Source organism: Felis catus, chromosome D1, assembly GCF_018350175.1.
Source record: "Felis catus isolate Fca126 chromosome D1, F.catus_Fca126_mat1.0, whole genome shotgun sequence".
NCBI lineage: Eukaryota > Metazoa > Chordata > Mammalia > Carnivora > Felidae > Felis > Felis catus.
Genome location: NC_058377.1, coordinates 46,726,138 through 46,745,601, shown reverse-complemented (window position 1 = coordinate 46,745,601; position 19,464 = coordinate 46,726,138). Strand labels below are relative to the sequence as shown.

The 19,464-nt window shown below is 37.9% G+C and overlaps 1 protein-coding gene across 10 annotated transcripts in view; it reads left to right on the top strand.

Moving 5' to 3' along the window:
* The window catches only part of EED (embryonic ectoderm development), a 193,406-nt gene that overhangs the window by 23,809 nt on the left and 150,133 nt on the right, over nucleotides 1–19,464 (top strand). For 5 of the 10 annotated variants that reach the window (XM_045038655.1, XM_045038652.1, XM_045038653.1 and 2 more), the window contains 2 exons: nucleotides 9,512–9,612; nucleotides 14,303–14,396. The gene's annotated coding sequence lies outside the window, so the exon portion shown is untranslated. Of the gene's footprint in view, nucleotides 1–9,511; nucleotides 9,613–10,480; nucleotides 10,643–14,302; nucleotides 14,397–19,464 lie in introns of all 10 variants that reach the window. The other 5 variants (XM_045038657.1, XM_019811680.3, XM_045038651.1 and 2 more) reach the window with 2 other exon arrangements.

The window sequence follows — 19,464 nt, the reverse complement described above, 5'->3', positions numbered from 1 at the left end:
GTGACTCAGAGATTAAGAAGCCACTTATAACAAAGTAAGTAATGCAATGCCATTTCTCAATGCCCCCAGACAAGTGAGACTGTGTATGGAGGTTGGCTTCAGTGTACACAGATCATAGAATCACAGAAAGTCTGATCTGGAAATCATGTTAGAGAACAACCAACCTATTTTATAAATGATGGGTCTGAAATCCAAAAAGGCTGTGAGCTGCCCAAGTTTAGGAATTCATTCAAGCTTCATTAAGTAAACATTAGCTAAGCACTAACCATGTGCCAGGTGGTATTGATAGGAAGACAAATAAAACATGATCTCTGTCCAAGTAGTGGGAGAAGTCAGACAAATAAATCCATAATTGCAGTCAAATTATTGCAGCACCAGGACTTGAAACTCTGTGTCCAAGTTCTTAGGCCAGTGTTTTTACCACCAACTTACACTGTCTCTCAAAACAAAACAAAACAAAACAAAACAAAACAAAACAAAACAAAACCCACGAGAAATTAGTAGTGAGGAACTATAGCCAAATTGATCCAAAGATATATTAATGTAAACTAAGCCTAGGTCTTTGGGGGTGCACAAGTACTTATTCACATTTCTTGAGGACCTAAGAGTAATAAGAGGGTTCTATCCTTGTATGAAAGAAAATGCTTACAAAAATCTTTCACTAATACTGGTAAGGACTTCCTAGAAGACTGAGGAAATCATGAATGGAAAAGTCCTACAAACTAAGCATACATAGCATGGCCTTTGCTCCAACTTTGAGGAAGTTGCCATCAAGGTCAAATTCATGAAAAATTCCATTACCTACTGACATACTTTTCAACCTATTTAAGCAAGAAAAAGAGATTTCAATTAGCTGTCTTCCTGTCTTCATGTGCTTATTATTTTTATTTAGTATTTAAAATAATGAAAAGATACACAAGATTTCAAAGATCTATGCCACCATCCAGAAAGAAAAAAAACAAACAAAAAAACTATGGGCATACTTTATAGAATCTCATTTCTTCATTACTAGTAAGATTTTAGGATGAATTTTTTCTGCATTCCTGCTCATTGTCTTCTCTACACTGCTTTGTGGTTTTCAACTACATCAAAGTAAAATCAGCACATATACCTAACAAGAAAACTTCAGGGAACAACACCAATCAACCTACATTTATTTGTCCAAAGTTTAGCACTAGTAGATCTGAGGACAGGCATCTTTACAAAGAATCCATCATCTATCCATCCATTTATCCATTTGTTCATCTAGGATGCATTTATTGACTACGTTCTACATGAATACCATGATACAAAGAGCTATGTGGAATACTAAAAAAATAGAACAATGTTTCTCAAAGTGTAGTTTGAGGACCTACCTCCATCAGAATTACCTGGAGAATTTGCTAAAAATCTAAGTTCCTAGACCCCAGTAGTATAGATTTTCTTTATTGGTTTAGTTCCCCCATTGCAAGCAACAAAAACAAATTCTTGCTACCTTAGACAAAGAAGGAACTGACTGAAAGGATATCAGGGATTCACATAATTGACCAGAGATTGGAACCGAGGAAGCTTTAGAGGAACCACAACAAAAATAACACCACCGGAACAATGTAGTCATCATGCTGACACTGTAATGATTTCCAGTTCTAACTTTGGTGTTGTTTTACTGCTATAGACTGAAATTTCTGAAGTAGAGTCACCAAATGATGGAGTGTCACTAAGCCCAGGTGACACTTCTTCAGACTAATCTTCCAAAGGGAGATTCCTCTAAAGGGAAATTAAGATGAAAATGAGAAGTGGCATTAAATGCTGGTTAAAACTGACAAATGCCTGGTTACATGTTAAATCAGAATCTCTGAGGGTGAGGCTGGGGGGGGGGAGGAGAGGGTATACATTTTTTAAAAAAGCTTTCAGATAATTATGAAGTATTCTAAAGTCTGACCAACACTGATGTAAATGATATGATCTATCCCCTGAAATAGATTTAAATCAGAGCAGAAAGCAAAGACATCTTATTTATGAAACTGGAGAATAATTCCAAGTTTCTAATTAAGTGTTGTCTATCTGTGGATGTTGCCCCCATTTCCACCCCTTGCCCTCATCAGCCATCCAATCAAAAATGAGCATCTTTATAAAAAGGTATATAATGCTTATTACAATAAAAAGTAAGTATACACATATTTTTATGGAAAAAATAGATGCATAAAAAGCAAGTTTGGAAGACTACATATCAAAATGCGAACAATGGAAAAGAAAGAATAATTCCAAAGACAATATAAACAAGTTCATGACAGTTATACAGCATAGATGTACTTGATATAAAAGATATAAAATAAAAATAAATGTAACTGAAATTGTTTACTTCAAACTCTTATGTATACTTTCTGTATTTTCTAATTTTCTTGGAATGAGGAAAATAATGTCCTAATCCAAATTATTGAGAGTATGATTGATCATTGTTAGTGACCATGTTTAGACTTTCATATGGCTAGTCGTTTCAGACTTTCCAAAAACACTGCATGTCAGATTTTCTTAAATTATAGAAATTTTGGGGGTGCCTGAGTGGCTTAGTCGGTTAAGTGTCTGACTCCAACTCAGGTCCTGATCTCACAGTTTGTGGGTTCGAGCCCTGTGTCAGGCTCTGTGCTAACAGAGTGCTAACAGCACAGAGCCTGGAGCCTGCTTCAGATTCTGTGTCTCCCTCTTTCTCTGCCCCTTGCCCACCTGTACTCTGTCTCTCTCTCTCTCAAAAATAAATAAACATTAAAAAAATTAATTTTCATCATTATCACTTACTGTACATTAAATGAAGATAAATGGTCACCAGCAAGCTCCTCTAGTACAGCTAATGAAATAATATGTTTGTCTGTATTTACTCATTGCAAACAATATCTGAGGATCTTCCACATATATAGTTTTATCCTAAGAACTATGTTATAGGAAAACAATTGTAGGAAGGCACTAGCTAAAGAAAAAAGATAAATTTAATAGGAAACAACTAAAGAATCATGTGAAAGCAACTTATAAACAAATACATGATGGCATAATCTAGATTCTAGTTAGTGTCATCTCAAACTAAGCAGTGGATGAGAGCAAGACAAACCATGAGCATTTTTTTGTTTTGTATTCATATTAGGTAGGCATAGACCTAAAATAGAAGACTTACAGGCAATTCTGAAATAGAGTGTCAACCACTGTGTGGTAGCTGTGGCCTAGGGTAACCAAGAACAGCCTGAGTCTTTTCTTGTTAAGAAAGTGTCAACTGGTCACCAACAATTGCCATGTCTCTAGCTGATCACAGGGCTCAGAGGCAAAACTGAGAACAAGGAGCCAACAGAGCAGTTAGTAGCTGTGTTCAGGAATTAGGATAGTAGCTGGCTCCTAGTAGGAGCTCAGTAAATATTCCTTGTTGAATAGTCATTCATTTGGAAAGAACTGCTGCTGTTACATTGATTTATCCAACCTTTCTCCCACCCTTTCCTCCTCATTTTCTCACTCCTCTGGGTCCCTGCCACATACAACACAGCGAGATAATAATCACCATCCACAATATCATCTTTGAATGAAATATTAAATGTGTATCTGGATGCCAAATACTTAAAAATACGTTGCAAAACATAACCTAAAATGTGCATTTAGCTAGAGGCCCATCTAAAAAAAGAAAGAAAGGGTAAAAATAATCTGAGTTCAAGCGAGAAAGAATGTGCTGTTTTTATGCATAATATTTCAAGCTTTGCCTCTATGAAGCTTAGATTTGCTAAAAGCATATTAAAATGCAGCTAGTTGGCTAATTCACAAGTCAAGTCTTGTGGGTGTAGACCATTATTATTATTATTATTATTATTATTATTATTAACATTTAATAGTATTATAAATATTTATGTACTGCTGTACATTACCAAAGTGCTTAAAATTAGTTAAAGCCAAAAGCAGTATCATCTTTGTTCACTAATGAGAATGAAGTTTGACTGTTTTGTGGAAACTACAGAGAAAAAGACACATGGACTAGAAATTTAAATATTTGATGTAAATTTCAGTTAAAATATTAAACTGTGTAATTTAACTAAGAACATAAGCTCCACACATTAAAAAATCAAATTATTAAAATAATGTTATTTTATGTCAAATTTTGCTTGTAATTATAGAACATGACACTGAAAGTCTGTATCAGTGTTCCTATAACTTTTCTGATAATGTGAATCACAAGGAATGTTTGTAAAAAATACAATTCCTTGACTCCCAAGACTTGGAGTTTCTGATTCATTGAGTCTGGAATGAGACCGGGGAAATTTTATTTTTAACCAATACCATAAGAAATTCTTATTATCAGGGAAAATTGAGAAACAGTCATTTCTGTGAACTAGTATCCAACTCCAAGACCCCATAGGAACTTAGAACATACAAACTTTATAATCAATCAAACCTTACTTGTATAATCAATCCATCAGGCACTGGGCTGATCCACATCTCTTTTGATCTTCATGGCATTCCATAAGATATCCATTTCTCTGATCAAATTTTGAAATGCTAAATAACTACATCAAAAGAAAAATTGAATAATTAAACCAAATTCACAAGCCAGGTCTATCTGGCTCCCAAACCTATGCCAAATCAGTATGTATTTTTGTCTGCACATTGCCAAATCTTGCATCTTAGAAAAGACAAAAAAGGAGGAGAGGGAAAAAGAAAACAGAATTCCGGTAAGTGTCCTTAAGCTTTTCAAGAGATTATTGAATATGCACACTAAGTTAAAAAGTTAAATCCACCTTAAGTTCTCTAGTTGAAATGTAAAATTGTTAGGAATTGTTTAAAATTGTTATAAATTGTTTCAAATTATTAAAAATTATATTCTCGGTGCCTGGGTGGCTCAGTCTGTTGAGCGTCCAACTTGGTTTTGGCTCAGGTCATGATCCCAGGGTCATGGGATTGAGCCATGCAGCGGGCTCCACACTGAACAATGGAGCCTGCTTAAGATTCTCTCCTCTCCCTCTGCCTCTCTCCCCCCTTCCTCTCTCTCTCTCTCTCTCTCTCTCTCTCTCAAACTAAAGTAAATAAATAAATAAATAAATAAATAAATAAATAAATAAATATAATTTAAAAAAATAAAATTACATTCTCCAGTTGAAATGTAAAATTGTTAAAAAGAATCATGTCCCAGGGGAATACCAAAGGGAGTAAATGGTCATAAAATAAATTTAAAAATATAGTTGATTTCTATATTAGTGTTAAGATAGATGTTATTTTGTTAGGAAGTGTAGAGTTCCTTTTGGTTGAGGAAGTAGAGGAAGAAGTAAATAGGTCATGGTATGTAAGGGAATCTGGTATATTATTTCTCTGAAGTTGGCAAGTTAAACTATAAGGAGACCATTCTTTTCTTGTGGGTGCAACTCTTAATCCTGACTGAAGGACCTAAGGCAAAAGTTATGTACAGTCTATACCTCCAACCTTTATTTTACATTAGTGCTGCTGAGAAGGAAGATTCTCCAAAGTCTCTCTCCATAAGCAAGCCTACTTAAGAATCAGGTTATCTTGTACAAGTGCAAGAAATAATTGACCTGAGTTGAGCTAACTTTTTCAGAGAACACAAGCTGAGGTGAGCTAGTTTTTGTACAGAATACAGCTCTAATGTTACCTTGAAAGGCCCAGCAAACAAAACCTTTGGGCCTTTGATGTAGAAATGGGACAAATAGCATGACAAGAAATGGTAGACTCTGTCAGCAAATTGTTATTGAAATTAATGCCACTCCCATTTTTGGTTTGTGGTAGTGGTCTGAGTGTAGACAATGGTGATTACCTTTCAGTTTTGTTATAAGATGTGGCTACTTCCTTGACTTTCAAAAATTCTACTTCCTTGGTTTCTTTGTCTCAATGTGTCACAGTATTTCTGCTTTAAGTTAGGGGAGATGACCTTGAAAATAGACTTGGGAGGGGGCAGCTATAGTTTAAGGGAGAACTCAGTGTAGTAATGAACTTAGCTCAGAGGAGCTTTCAAAAAAGTAACAGACCCATCAACCAGTACGAAGACATTTATGGGAATGAGTCTGTATAATGAGATGGCCATTGTAAAAGAATCTGATAAGCTGAGAGGGCCTGCTATAAAGCAACATCAAACCATATTAAGCCCTATCCTTCTTATATAGATGGGACAAGCCAGAAATTAAGAACTTTGTGTTAGAAGAGCAAAATGATATCCCAGTGGAGATGTTTAGCCACTAGGGCAAAACCCAGGAAGGGTGGGTGGGATTGTGGGGAGGTGCCTGGAAGGATGGTTTTTTTAGTTTCAAAGAACATTTTGCATATAAGGAAGCATCCTAGTGATTATGAATTATTTTTATGTTTTGTCCATATTGAATTTATTTTATTTACACTTAATTTCTTAGCTGAAAATGGGTTTTGAAGACCTAAATGTATAAAGTTGTTGAAGAAAAAGCCTATTTCTCAAAGGCAGTAAGCTCTCTTACAAAAATAGAGTAATGATCGACTATCAAAAAGAATGAAATCTTACCATTTGCAACAACGTGGATGGAACTAGAGTGTATTATGTTAAGCGAAATATGTCAGAGAAAGACAAATATCATATGATTTCATTCATATGTGGAATTTAAGAAACAAAACAGATGAACATAGGGGAAGGGAAGTATAAATAAGATAAAAACAGAGAGGGAGACAAACCATAGGAGACTCTTAAATACAGAGAACAAATTGATGGTTGCTTGTGGGGTGTTGGGTGGGGGGATGGGCTAAATGGGCAAATGGGCACTAAGGAGGGCACTTGTTGGGATGAGCACTGGGTGTTCTATGTAAGTGACGAATCACTAAATTCTATTCCTGAAATTATTACTACACTATTTTAACCAACTGGGACCTAAATTAAAAAAAAAAAGTAGGTGCGCCTGGGTGGCTCAGTCTGTTGGGCGTCTGACTTTGGCTCAGGTCACGATCTTGCAGTTTGTGGGTTTGAGCCCCGAGCTGGGCTCTGTGCTGACAGCTAGGAGCCTGGAGCCTGCTTCAAATTCTGTGTCTCCCTCTCTTCCTGCCCCTCCTGGGTGCATGATCTGTCTGTCTCTGTCTCAAAAATAAACGAACATTTAAAAAAACTTTTTTAAAGTAATGATTAGTAAATCACCACTGAATTTAGTAGTGATAATAATAAAGTAAGTAGTAGTGATTTTTCTAGGAATTGACTGCCTTGATACCTTGCATGCCTGAGATCAGGAGCTAACTCCATTGTTCTTTGAGATCTTTCCAATTTTAAGAACTATAAATTTATGAACCACAATCTGAGGGAGAAGAAAAATAAACCCTTTTCTCTTTAGTGTGTCAATGCATAAGAAACATTTTCAAACCAGATTGTATTATTTTTTCATGCCATGCCCTATTCTATCTGTATGCCAAGTGGAAAATGTAGTTGGAAATGTTTTTTTGGCCAAATATAACTCTGTTCTGGGAAACTACTTCCTTTACCAACCACAGCTATTCAGACACATATTAGAATGTAGTATAGGTGTCCAAGGAATACCCCCCATGGTCCCCTAAGCCGCTGCATTAACTCCTAGGGAAAATTGCAAGTTGATGACAGAGGTATCTGGGACTGGCATGGGTGTCTGGCCTCTTTCTTAAAGATCTCTAACCTAGCCAACAAGATGGCTGTGTGTTGTGAGAGAGGACAATGGAAGCATCTGGTAATAGCCAAAGAAGTTGTCCTTTTAGACATTTCCATTTGACTATCTCATAAGTCTACCTTACTTAACTTTCCCAAATCAAAACCAATTCCCCAAAACACGTTCAACCTCCAATCTTTCCTATCTCAGTAAATGGCACCATCATATGCCCAAAAATTCAAGTCCAAACCTAGGACTTATTCTAGTTTCTGCTTTACCTCACTCCCCAAATCCAATTTATCAACAAATTCTGGAAATTCTGAACAAATTATTCTGAAGGAAATCTTGAATTTCCCCATCATTACTACTATTATCCTGCTCTAAGCCACAGTCATCACTCATCTGAACTACTATAAAAGCCTCCCATTTTCACTGCTGTTCCCTCTATACTCCATCCTCTAGCCAGAAGATGGAATCATCTTTTAGAAAAACAAATCAGTCCAGGGGTGCCTGGGTGGCTCAGTTGGTTAAGCTTCCAACTTTGTCTTACATCATGATCTCCCAGTTTGTGAGTTTGAGCCCCGCGTTGGACTCGGTACTGACAGCTCAGAGCCTGGAGCCTAGAGTCTGCTTCAGATTCTGTGTCTCCCTCTCTGCCCCTCATCCGCTCACACTCTGTCTCTCTCTCCCTCTCTCAAAAATAAATAAATGTTTAAAAAAACTTTTTTTTAACAAATCAGTCCATGTCTCTTCCTGGCTTAATCCAACTTTGTCCATAGCCTCCCACTGTAACTTGAACATAATCAATGGTTTTGCCACACCCCATAAAATCCTATATGGTCTGGCCTCTGCCTACATCTACAATCTCATCTCCTATCTCTCACCCCTTTGTTCAATTTACCCCAACTACATTGTCATTTCCTCTGTTCCATGGACAAAGCTCCTTTGCACTTGGATTCCTTTTCCTGATATGCTCTTCACAGGCCTTCTTATTAGCTGTCTCCTCCTAATTCATGTCTCAACTCAGTTATTAGCTCCTCAGAAAAGCCTTCCCACCTTTCTTCTCCCTATTCATTAGATTTGGGGGGAGATAATTTGTTTTTTTTTTTTCACTACGTGCATCTATTACTTTGCTTTGTAAATTAAGGTAAAAATGTATAAATAAACAAAATAGCCTCTTTAATCACTATTATATCACTTTGTTTTGCTTTCTTCATTGCAGTCATCATTTTCTCACATTAATTTTATTTATTTATGTTTTCTTATTTATTGTGTGTTTCTCACTGGAATGTAAGATCTATGAGAGAGGAATTATTTCAATGACCCACATCTGCCATGTCAACCAGTGTATCCCAGCACCTACAAGGTCATTTATACATTGCAGATTCTCAATAAATATTTGTTAAATGAGTAGATTTCAGTTGCCTAAGAAGTTGTTTCCTTTGGCTGAGAACGGTCATGTGCATTCATTTGAAAAGAGTGTTTAGTGAAATATTCTGTTTGCATATTAAGATACTATTGCCAAGGGACACCTGGGTAGTTCAATCAGTTAAGGGTTTAACTTGGGTCCAGGTCATGATCTCATGGTTCATGAGTTTGAGCCCCACATCGGGATCTCTGCTGTCAGCACAGAACCTGCTTCAGATCCTCTGTACCCCCCTCTCTCTCTCTCTGCCCCTCCTCCCCCTCAAAAATAAATAAACATTTAAAAAAAAGATACTACTGCCAATACCCACGCACGTGGAATGGTTCCTTAATACAAGTGAGAAATTGTCAAAATACATGCAAAGCTCCTAACAAAGATGGCAAATAGATTAGTATCCAAATCTATTTCACATGTCAATGGTAAGGTTCACATCAATGTGAAAATTGAAAAGCAAACTTTATGTTGTTTTGAATCTGATAGCTAATACCTGAGTTCTGCTTTCTAGGCATTGGTGAACTGTGTGGAATTGCTGATGCTGGAGTTGAAACCTGAATATGAGGATGCTCTAAACTGATTTGCAGCACAGTAAAAATGGGAGAATAAGAGGTAAGGATAATTGCCTACACACTCCAAACAAGACACAAAGTTATGAGGATGTGGCTATGACAAGTTGTTTAGAATTAGGACTTTGAAAAATAAGAGTTCTCATTGATTGAATGCCTACTGTGTGCCAGGTCATTGTCTATAGTCTTTATAGAAACAACTTAGGTGGGTATTATTTCCCTATAGCTATGTAAAAAGTAGAGCAATAACTTAAACTAGATTTTTCAAATCCCAAAGTTAACATGCTGTCCACTGTACCTCTCAGTCTTCTTCTGATGATGCACTCCATTTATTTCTGTGATTCCTAGCCCAAGTTTAGAACCTGGCACAGCATCCTAACAGAATCATGCCTCGCTGGACAGTAAATGCCTCTGCTGCCAGCGGAGGGGGCACCTAAATGTCCAAGCTGAACTGAATCCAAGGTTTGCTGACTAAGCAGGTTTCAAGTTTCATGCTCACGCCTCTTCCTCCTCCCTTTCTTTCCCAACATCCCTTGAAGCTCACCTCTCCCACCGTCCACTGGGGAAAGCATCTTCCAGGTGCTAATAAGAAAGATACTCTGGCCATAGTGTGATGGAAAGAGGCAGCTCAGCAAAATCACTGCTGAGAACCTGGGCAGGCTTAGACAATGTGATCTGAAGAGCTGAAGTGTGCAACCCACAGAGAGAAAGAATTGGGTAGAATGCAGAATTGAAGAGGATGAGCTTAAGAGGAAAATCTTCCTGACAGAAATGAATTAGTTATGGGATCAACTCCCCAAGGAAAGGGATGTGGCTCCATTCCCTAACTCTCAGGCAGAAAACATACTAGAAAGGACAAGCAGGAGACAAGGGGAGACATCAATGACTAATCGGTGCTTTTCACCTTTGAGTTTTATGAAGATGAATGGAGCACTTTTGAATGGAGGAATGAAAACAATCATAAAAATGAAGAGATGGTACTGACTAAGGCACTGCAAAGATAAAGAGGAATAGAGGCTTTTGGCCCTGTGCAGAGTGAGAAAAAACTTTTCTTCCAACTGGGAGATGCAGAGGTGAGCGTTCAGAGTTTTGAATTCACAGTTCAGGCTCTGCCACTTGCCATTTATATGAACCTGAGTAAATTAGCCTTTCTAAGCTACAAAATAGGATATTATTCCTATAGGAATCCTATAGGAATCTCCTATTTTGTAGGTTATCTCTCACTATAAAATAGGGATAACATCTTTACAGAGGGTTCTTGTGAAGATTAAGGGAGATAATTTGTGTCAAAAACAGTGTTTAGCACGTAGTAAGCACTCACTGAATGACAGCAATTATTAACGGGTTATGGCTTTGTGCAGAGGGAGAATATAGCCAAGATCACTGTTAATCAAGGTCAGATTATGGGGACAATTCTTCCCTTTAGACTTAAGGATGGTGCCTCCTTGGTTGAATCATTTGCTATGTTGATGTCTCACACCCTCTTTATTGACTTGGCTTTCGGCTCACAGAGAAGATGAAGCCCAAATATGATAGACACCACCCCTGCTCTCAGGCAAGCTTGCTAAAGAGCAGCTCAACCCATGTTGGTACTCTGCATCATTCTAAAGATAAAACCATGTCCCCATGGAAGGATATTGTGCACAGATGATAATAGTAACAACACTAGGGGCGCCTGGGTGGCTCAGTTGGTAAGGTTCCAATCTAGGCTCAGGTCATGATCCCGCAGTTTGTGGCTTTGAGCCCTGCCTTGGGCTCTGTGCTGACAGCTCAGAGCCTGGAGCCTGCTTCAGATTCTGTGTCTTCTTCTTTCTCTGTCCCTCCCCCATTTGTGCTCGTGTGTGTGTGTGTGTGTGTGTGTGTGTGTGTGTGTGTGTGTGCATGCGCGTGCGCGCGCTCTCTCTCTCTCTCTCTCTCTCTCTGTCACTCAAAAGCAAATAAATAAACATTAAAAAGAATAAAATAGCTAAAAAAAATAGTAACAGCACTATACATTTATTCAATCTTTTACTATTTACAAAACACTGTTACTTATAAAAGGTTACTATTTTTACTTCATAGATGAGGAAACAGAGGCTTAGAGAGGTGAAGCAACTTGATTCAAGTGACATAGATAATTGGTGGGTGGAGCAGGGATCCACACCCAGCTCCTCTGACTTCAAGTCTGGGGTTTTTCTATATCACAAGATGATGTAAAGGATGGGAGCAGGTAGCAAATTAGAAAGCCATTTGCTTCCAATCATAAAAACATTGAATTTTATTTACTTTTTAAAATTTTTTAATGCTTATTTATTTTTGAGGTGAGGGGACAGGCAGAGAGAAAGGGAGACATAGAATCCAAAGCAGGCTCCAGGCTCAGAGCTGTCAACACAGAGCCAGACGTGGGTCTCAAACCCACGAATGCGAGATCATAACCTGAGTTGAAGTCAGACACTTAACCGACTGAGCCACCCAGGCGCCCCACATTGAATTTTAGAACAGAAAGTAGCTTTCAGATTGCCTAATACTGTGGTTTTTAGACTGTATCCAAGGAATCCTGTAGGAAGTGGGAAAAACCAAGCAGGAAGTAGGATTGTATGCACCTCAGTTTTTATCAGTTAATTTTATAACATTACAATGTACTTTGAATGAATGTTTAAATCATTAAGACTTTCCTTTAAGAAGAATGAAGTTGAAAACTCCTAATCTAGTGCAACTGTTTTCCTTTCTCTAGTATGATACTGAGGCCTGGTCTGGTTAAGTAACTTGTCCAAATTTCATAACTAGTTAGAAGCAGAGTGAGGAATAACACTGAGTCCTTGTCACCTGCATATTTGATAAGCATGTCGTAAATGTCCTCATTCTCCAAATATTTCCCTTTGATTATCTCAAGCAGTCATTTAAATCATCAAGAAATAAGCCCTGGGGTTATTCTCTCCTGATGATTCACTATGTGACCTAATCAGTCCACTGATCTCTGTACCCTTGGCTTTTCCATAGGTAATAGGGAATGATAATTCCTGTCTAGGCAGCTCTCAGTGGGGGTGTTGTAATGATTGTAAAAAAGAACATGTGGAGGTTCACAGGTTTCTTCCAGGGAAGGAAACTCAGAAAGTTCAAGATCTTAATTATTTACAAATGCCTATCAAGTATGTCATTGCTTCTAAGGTGACCTTTGCAATTTACCATCCCTGTGTATTTATTGTTCCTCATTTGAGAAGTCAATGTAGTTTATTTTTGTAACCATGTTAAGATTTATAAAATAGCCTCAAAACTTATCACATTGGCTTTCTGATAAGACTGTGATTTCTTACTACTTGCAGGTGGTAAGTAAATCTTTTAAGGTTAAACACCTTTCATTATACACATGTTATAAAGGAAGTGATCACTACTGGGTTCTAGCAATCATGGGGAACCTAGAACCAGATGAAACCAAAGGACTTGCATGCAGGTTACAGAGTTTGTAATTTGTAACCCTTCCACCTAACTGGCAGTTTTTCCTTCTTCAACAAGGAATACTAGGAAAATGCTATCACAGACCTTCAGGCTAAGCAGCCTGAGGACTGTGTGTCATCTTGGCTGAGTTCTTTATTTCTCTGAGCTTGTTTTCTCACTTGTACAAGGCAGACATTGCATTCCCTTTCCACCTCACAGGGTCACCAAGGATCAAAAGAGAGAACATAGGGTGACATGTTTTTAAAACCGTGATGTGTATGCTAACTGAAAGGATGGTCATTTTTAAGAATGTGTTAGGGGCACCTGGGTGGCTCAGTTGGTTGAGTGTCCAACTTTGCTCAGGTCATGATCTCGTGGTTCATGAGTTCAAGCCCCACATCAGGCTTGCTGCTGTCGGTGCAGAACCTGCTTCAGATCCTCTGTCTCCCTCTCTCTGCCCCTCCTCCATTTGCATTCTCTCAAAAAAAAAAAAAAACTTAAAAAAAATTTTGTAAAGAATGTGTTAAATACTATATTTATAATGTACGTTTCAACTAAGTCTTATAAATTTGTTAGGAATACCTACTTTGGAATGATCAACTACTTAGGATGAAGAAAGGTATTTCAAATTATGCTGATCTCTATAAAGAGAGTAAAGTGGCAATATTGAGCAAGACGAAGTTAGAGCTAAGGAATTCCCTCCTTAACTGGCATTATCACAAAACAAGAAATAATTTTCTATTTTCAATTAAGAATATTTTAAATATAGGGGCACCAGTGTGGCTCAGTCAGTTAAGCATCCGACTTCGACTCAGGTCATGATGTCGTGGTTCATGGGTTCAAGCCCCATGCCGGTCTCGGTGCTGACAGCTCAGAGCCTGGAGCCTGCTTTGGATTCTGTGTTCTCCCTCTTTCTGCCCCTCCCCTGTCTCTCTCCCTCTCAAAAATAAATAAACATTAAAACATTTTATAAAAAAAGAAAAGAATATTTTAAATTAAAAAATAAGAAATTAAACAGGTCTTTACCAAAATTCTACTCTGGATGCCTCAGATTTCTAACTACAACTCTTGGAGAGTAGCATTTCTATGCTTATTCATGTTGATACTTTCAAAAATCTGGACCTAGTTTCCATTATGCAGACAAGCCACAGAAGTGGACCAATATTTTAAGACTACAATGTTTACTAATGGATGTCTGGCTAGAAACAGTGTTGGCAGAATTTTGGCGGAGGCATTACTCTCACTAATGATGTGGAACAGGGCTGCGTAATCATGTCCACTTGTATAAAGTCTACCCAATACTTCATATTTTGAAACAGAACCAGAAACAAGCACCTCCAAAAGTCCTGGGATTTTCCTGGAAGAAACATTATATCAGAACTGGTTTAGACCTTCTGCCCCATGACTTCACAGGTAAAGTGGATATCGGATGCTTTTGCAGAATATTTAGAGACAAAAAGACAGTATATCCTATGTATGGGCCATCCGAGGCCAGGAAAAATCTTTCAAACATTTCCTTAAGAAAATATATCAACTGTTTTTCCTGCACATATATTAACAAATCTTTAAAGTAAAAGGATACTCAATCCACACCACTGCCCCTTCCTTCCATGCCCCAGGAAAGCTATACTCAGTTATGCATTATCAATTTCTTTCTTAGCTATACTTGGGACTAAAAGCATTAGCAGTTATTCATCAATAAGGAAGAAGGACAATGGCATTCATTTAGACTGTTTGGACATTGTTACTGTATCACTCTTCTGGGAGAAGGTAATTTCTGTCTATTAAGAGAGACAGTTTCCAAACTAAGATATGTGGGAAATCATAAGGTATTTAATAGAATTCAAGTAATGCATGTGGTCCTAAAAAATTGTAATTAATAAGGATCTAGCCAAGGAAAATTAATAACAGCAAACCTTTAAAATGGAAATCCTTAGAATAAAGGAATAGCTGTTAGAATATTAGTATTACTCTGTATTAAAAATGTCAAGATACTGTCATTGGATTTCTTTCCCTTCTACCTAGTTCTAGATCAACAAAGAATCTTCATTATTTTCTGAAATTAGATGCTGCTTCAAAGATTTTAGAAGTAAACCATGAAATGAGTACACTGAAGAAGCATTATTAGTTTTTGCAGATTACTATTAAGTTACATTTTTTATCCCACATTAAAACTTAATCACAACGTTTGTCAAATATCTCAAAGATATGCTTTAGACAAATACCTAGCATTATCTGAAAGCAAATCTGATTGTTTCAAATGGGTAGGAACTAGGCTGTGGGGTAGGAAAAAGTCCTATATTTCTCACCTCCTCTGTTCCTTCCTCCCTTCCTCCCTTCCTGCCTTCCTGCCTTCCTGCCTTCCTGCCTTCCTGCCTTCCCTAATTTCCTTCATTCATCCTTCCTTTTTCCACTAATTTGACTTGTGGTGCTCCTGATCTATATCAAGGCAACATTTCAGTGGAAGGTATACTGCAGGAAACAATGTACCGAATGGTTGTCTGGTAGTTCAGACAAGGAGACACATTTGCAGTGCATGATGCTGTCGTCACTGCAGCTCCCATATGTCCTCTCTCAAGATGTCTGTGCCTCAGTCGTTGCAGATGTCATCAAAGATTATCCCTTTAATTTTTAACGTTGTCACAGTTAATATATACCCTTTACTTTTCAACACTGTCAATGCTAATTCAAACCTTTTAACTTTTAACATTTTAAAGTTAATATAAACTCCATTAAAGCTTCTCAGCTGATCAAACACAGGAATGATCAGTATGAACTAGTCATATTAGTAGTTTTTCCAGTAGATAGTCAGTAGATTTTTTTGGTGATGCTATTGTGAACAGTTATAACGATAGCTACCCTTACTTACCATATTATTTCATATGCAAAGTATATCACCCTAAACACCTCATTTGAGACTCTGCTCACTGCTCACCACTGCAGGCTTCTTCCCTAATTGCCTGTGCCATCTCATAACTTCTCCATGCTGCTGCCCCATCCCTGGAGCTTTATTCTTTACATGTACATCAACTCCTGTCTCCATTCTTCCAAGTATTGTTAACACAAGATATTATCTGCAGTAGACTTTTTTAAGTGTGTTGGGTTCCTAGGGCTGGCATAACAAAGGACCACAACCTGAGTGGCTTAACCACCAAGAGTTTATTGTCTCAAAGTTCTGGAAACTAAAAATCTGAAATCAAGGTGTTGACAGGGTTATTCCTTCTGAGAGCAGTGAGAGGAGGATCTGTTGCAGATCCTTGACTTATAGATGGCTGTGTTCTTCCTGTGTCTCTTAGCATTGTCTTCTTTTTATGCATGTCTCTGTGTCCAAATTGCCCCTCTTATAAGGACACCAATCATGTTGGATTTGGGCTCACCCTAACGATGTAACGATGTTACCATTGTAACTTGGTTGCCTCTATAAAGATCCTATCTCCAAATAAGGTGACACACTGAGGTACTAGACGTTAGGACTCCTACATATCTGTTTTAGGACACAAATCATCCCATAACACTAAGGTTTAAAGATAACACATGGGAAATACAGCGTAGAAAATAAAAACTTAAGCTGCATCTTAAGTGTCATTGTCATAGAAGCTATTGACTATGCCTGGTACAGAGTCTGATTCTCTCTATCCTTCTGTCCAAACTGCTACCATATTTCTGTGGCCAGTTCACCATACTGGATGGAAATCTGATTGTGCACTCTTACTCCCTGTGATGGTTAATTTTATGTGTCAACTTGACTGGGCCGCAGGGTACTCATATATTTGATTAAACATTCTGAGTGTTTCTGTGGGGGTATTTTTGGATGATATAAACATTTAAATCAGTAGATAAAGCGTATTGCTCCCCATAATGTGAGTGGGCCTCACCCAATCATTGAGAGTCTGACTAGAACACAAGGCTAACCCTTCCCCAAATAAGAAAGAATTCTCCTACCTGACAACCTGCAAACTGGGACATCAGCTCTTCCTAGTTCTACAGCAGCTTCCAGTGTGAGACTCAAACTGGGACACTGGCTCTACAGAATGTACATCCCTCCTCCCCCTACCCCCCACAACATGAACATTATTTGTTCTGTTTCTCTGGAGAACCCTAACTAATACAGTCCCTAAGACCAGGTCCTACCTAATAAAGAACAACCACAAATACTGTAAGTATCCCTTCAGGATTGCAATCTCTCTGCTATAGAGCCAGCCATTTATCTTACTCAGCACAGTACCCAACTCCTCCAATCTTAAGCCTTTATATATAGGTTATTCCCCTGGGTTTCATTCATCTTTATGACTAAAAAATGCTCCCCCATTGAACTCTCCAAGAGCCTGCCCCAAAGACAAAATCCAGCTCTCAATCTTAGTGAGACTGAGAAATACTGAAGTCCAAACTCAGAGCACTCTGCTATATGCACAGAACTTCTCATATATTCTTTGCATACATCTCAAATCACTGAGGACTTCTCAAGTTCTCCTCATCTAATTCCATCTAAGGCTTTTTATGCAACTATACAATTTCTTCTATAGCTTAATATTGCATGTGTGTGGCTTTGTAAAAAAATTAGCCTTGTTTAATTAGGACTCAGCACATATCCTCCAAAGTTTAAACAAATGAGAGCTCAACCAAATCAGACTCTTCAAAGAGTGTTTCTAGGTTAGAAAGGGCCACACTACTTCCCCTGACTCTGTGCTTGACTTTCATCTTTACTTTGGGTTTCTGTTTTCCACATTCTCTATGTCACCACATCACCTGGTCATGCCTCACCCAAAGCTGTGTGGTTCCCCTTTAAAATTTTCAATGTGGACAAAAATGTTTTCCCTTGGCATAACTAAGACAGGCTGGTATTTTCAAGAACAGCTTTACTAAACATGAGGGAAGCAGAAAACAAATAATTACATAAAACATACACCATATAAAAATAGCCAAGTTTCCAACTGCAGGTTTATGCTTCTAAAAATTCTATTAGAAGTAGGAAAGTTTTACTGGGCCTCAATCTGATTTACCCCTTAGTCAACCACATCCCTTATTTTGCTGTATCCTGTCTGGACTCCTTCTCTCCTACCTTCAACACTTCATCTATCCCTGAACCCTATAATCTTGAGCTGCTTGCTTGGTTTTCTTAACCTGTATCTCAAAGAAAAAAATACCCAGTAACTTACTTTTAAAACTATCATTCTCCTGGGGCGCCTGGGTGGCTCAGTCAGTTGAGCGTCCGACTTCAGCTCAGGTCATGATCTCGCAGTTTGTGGGTTCGAGCCCCGCATCGGGCTCAGTGCTGACAGCTCAGAGCCTGGAGCCTGCTTCGGATTCTGTGTCTCCTTCTCTCTCTGCCCCTCCCCCACTTGTGCTCTATCTCTCTCTGTCTCTCAAAAATAAATAAATGTATAAAAAAAATTTTAAACTATCATTCTCCTAATAAAATATCCTGGACTCCCAAAGACCTGCCAAAATGCCTGCTTACAAGAGATTTTCAAGTTTTAATGTTGAAGATTCACAGGGTCTCAAACATTAACTCTTCTCAATATTGATATTAAATCAGCATTTTAAAAAAAGTACATTCTAGGAAATAGTTCCTGGAATAATGAATATTCTTGACAATAGCAGATAGCATTCTGAGCTCAAATAAATTTGAAGAATGTTGGGTTAAACTAAGTTTCAGTTTTCTCCAATACATAATTTCTCAAATCATTTCATGCAGTCAGCCAATTCTTTGTGTGTGTGTGTGTGTGTGTCTTTTTTTATTTTTTAAATTTACATTCAAGATAGTTAGCATATAGTGCAACAATGATTTCAGGAGTAGATTCCTTAATGCCCCTTACCCATTTAGCCCACCCTGCCTCCCACAATTCCTCTAGTATCCTCTGTTTGTTCTCCATATTTAAGTCTTTTATGTTTTTGCCCCCCTCCCTGTTTTTATATTATTTTTGCTTCCCTTCCCTTATGTTCATCTGTTTTATATCTTAAAGTCCTCATATAAGTGAAGTCACATGATATTTGTCTTTCTCTGACTGACTAATTTCACTTAGCATAATACCCTCTAGTTCCATCCACGTAGTTGCAAATGGCAAGATTTCATTCTTTTTGATTGCTGAGTAATACTCCATTGTATAGATATACCACATCTTTTTTATCCATTCATCCATCAATGGATATTTGGGCTCTTTCCATACTTTGGCTATTGTTGATAGTGCTGCTATGAACATGGGGGTGCATGTGCCCCTTCGAAATAGAATACCTGTATCTGTTGGATAAATACCTAGTAGTGCAATTGCTGGGTCATAGGGCAGTTCTATTTTTAATTTTTTGAGGAACCTCCATACTGTTTTCCAGAGTGGCTGGATATCCAGATATCCAGAGTGGATATCTTCTTTGGAGAAGTGTCTATTCATGTCTTGTGCCCATTTCTTCACTAGTTTATTTGTTTTTTGGGTGTTGAGTTTGTTAACTTCTTTATAGATTGTGGATACTAACCCTTTATCTGATA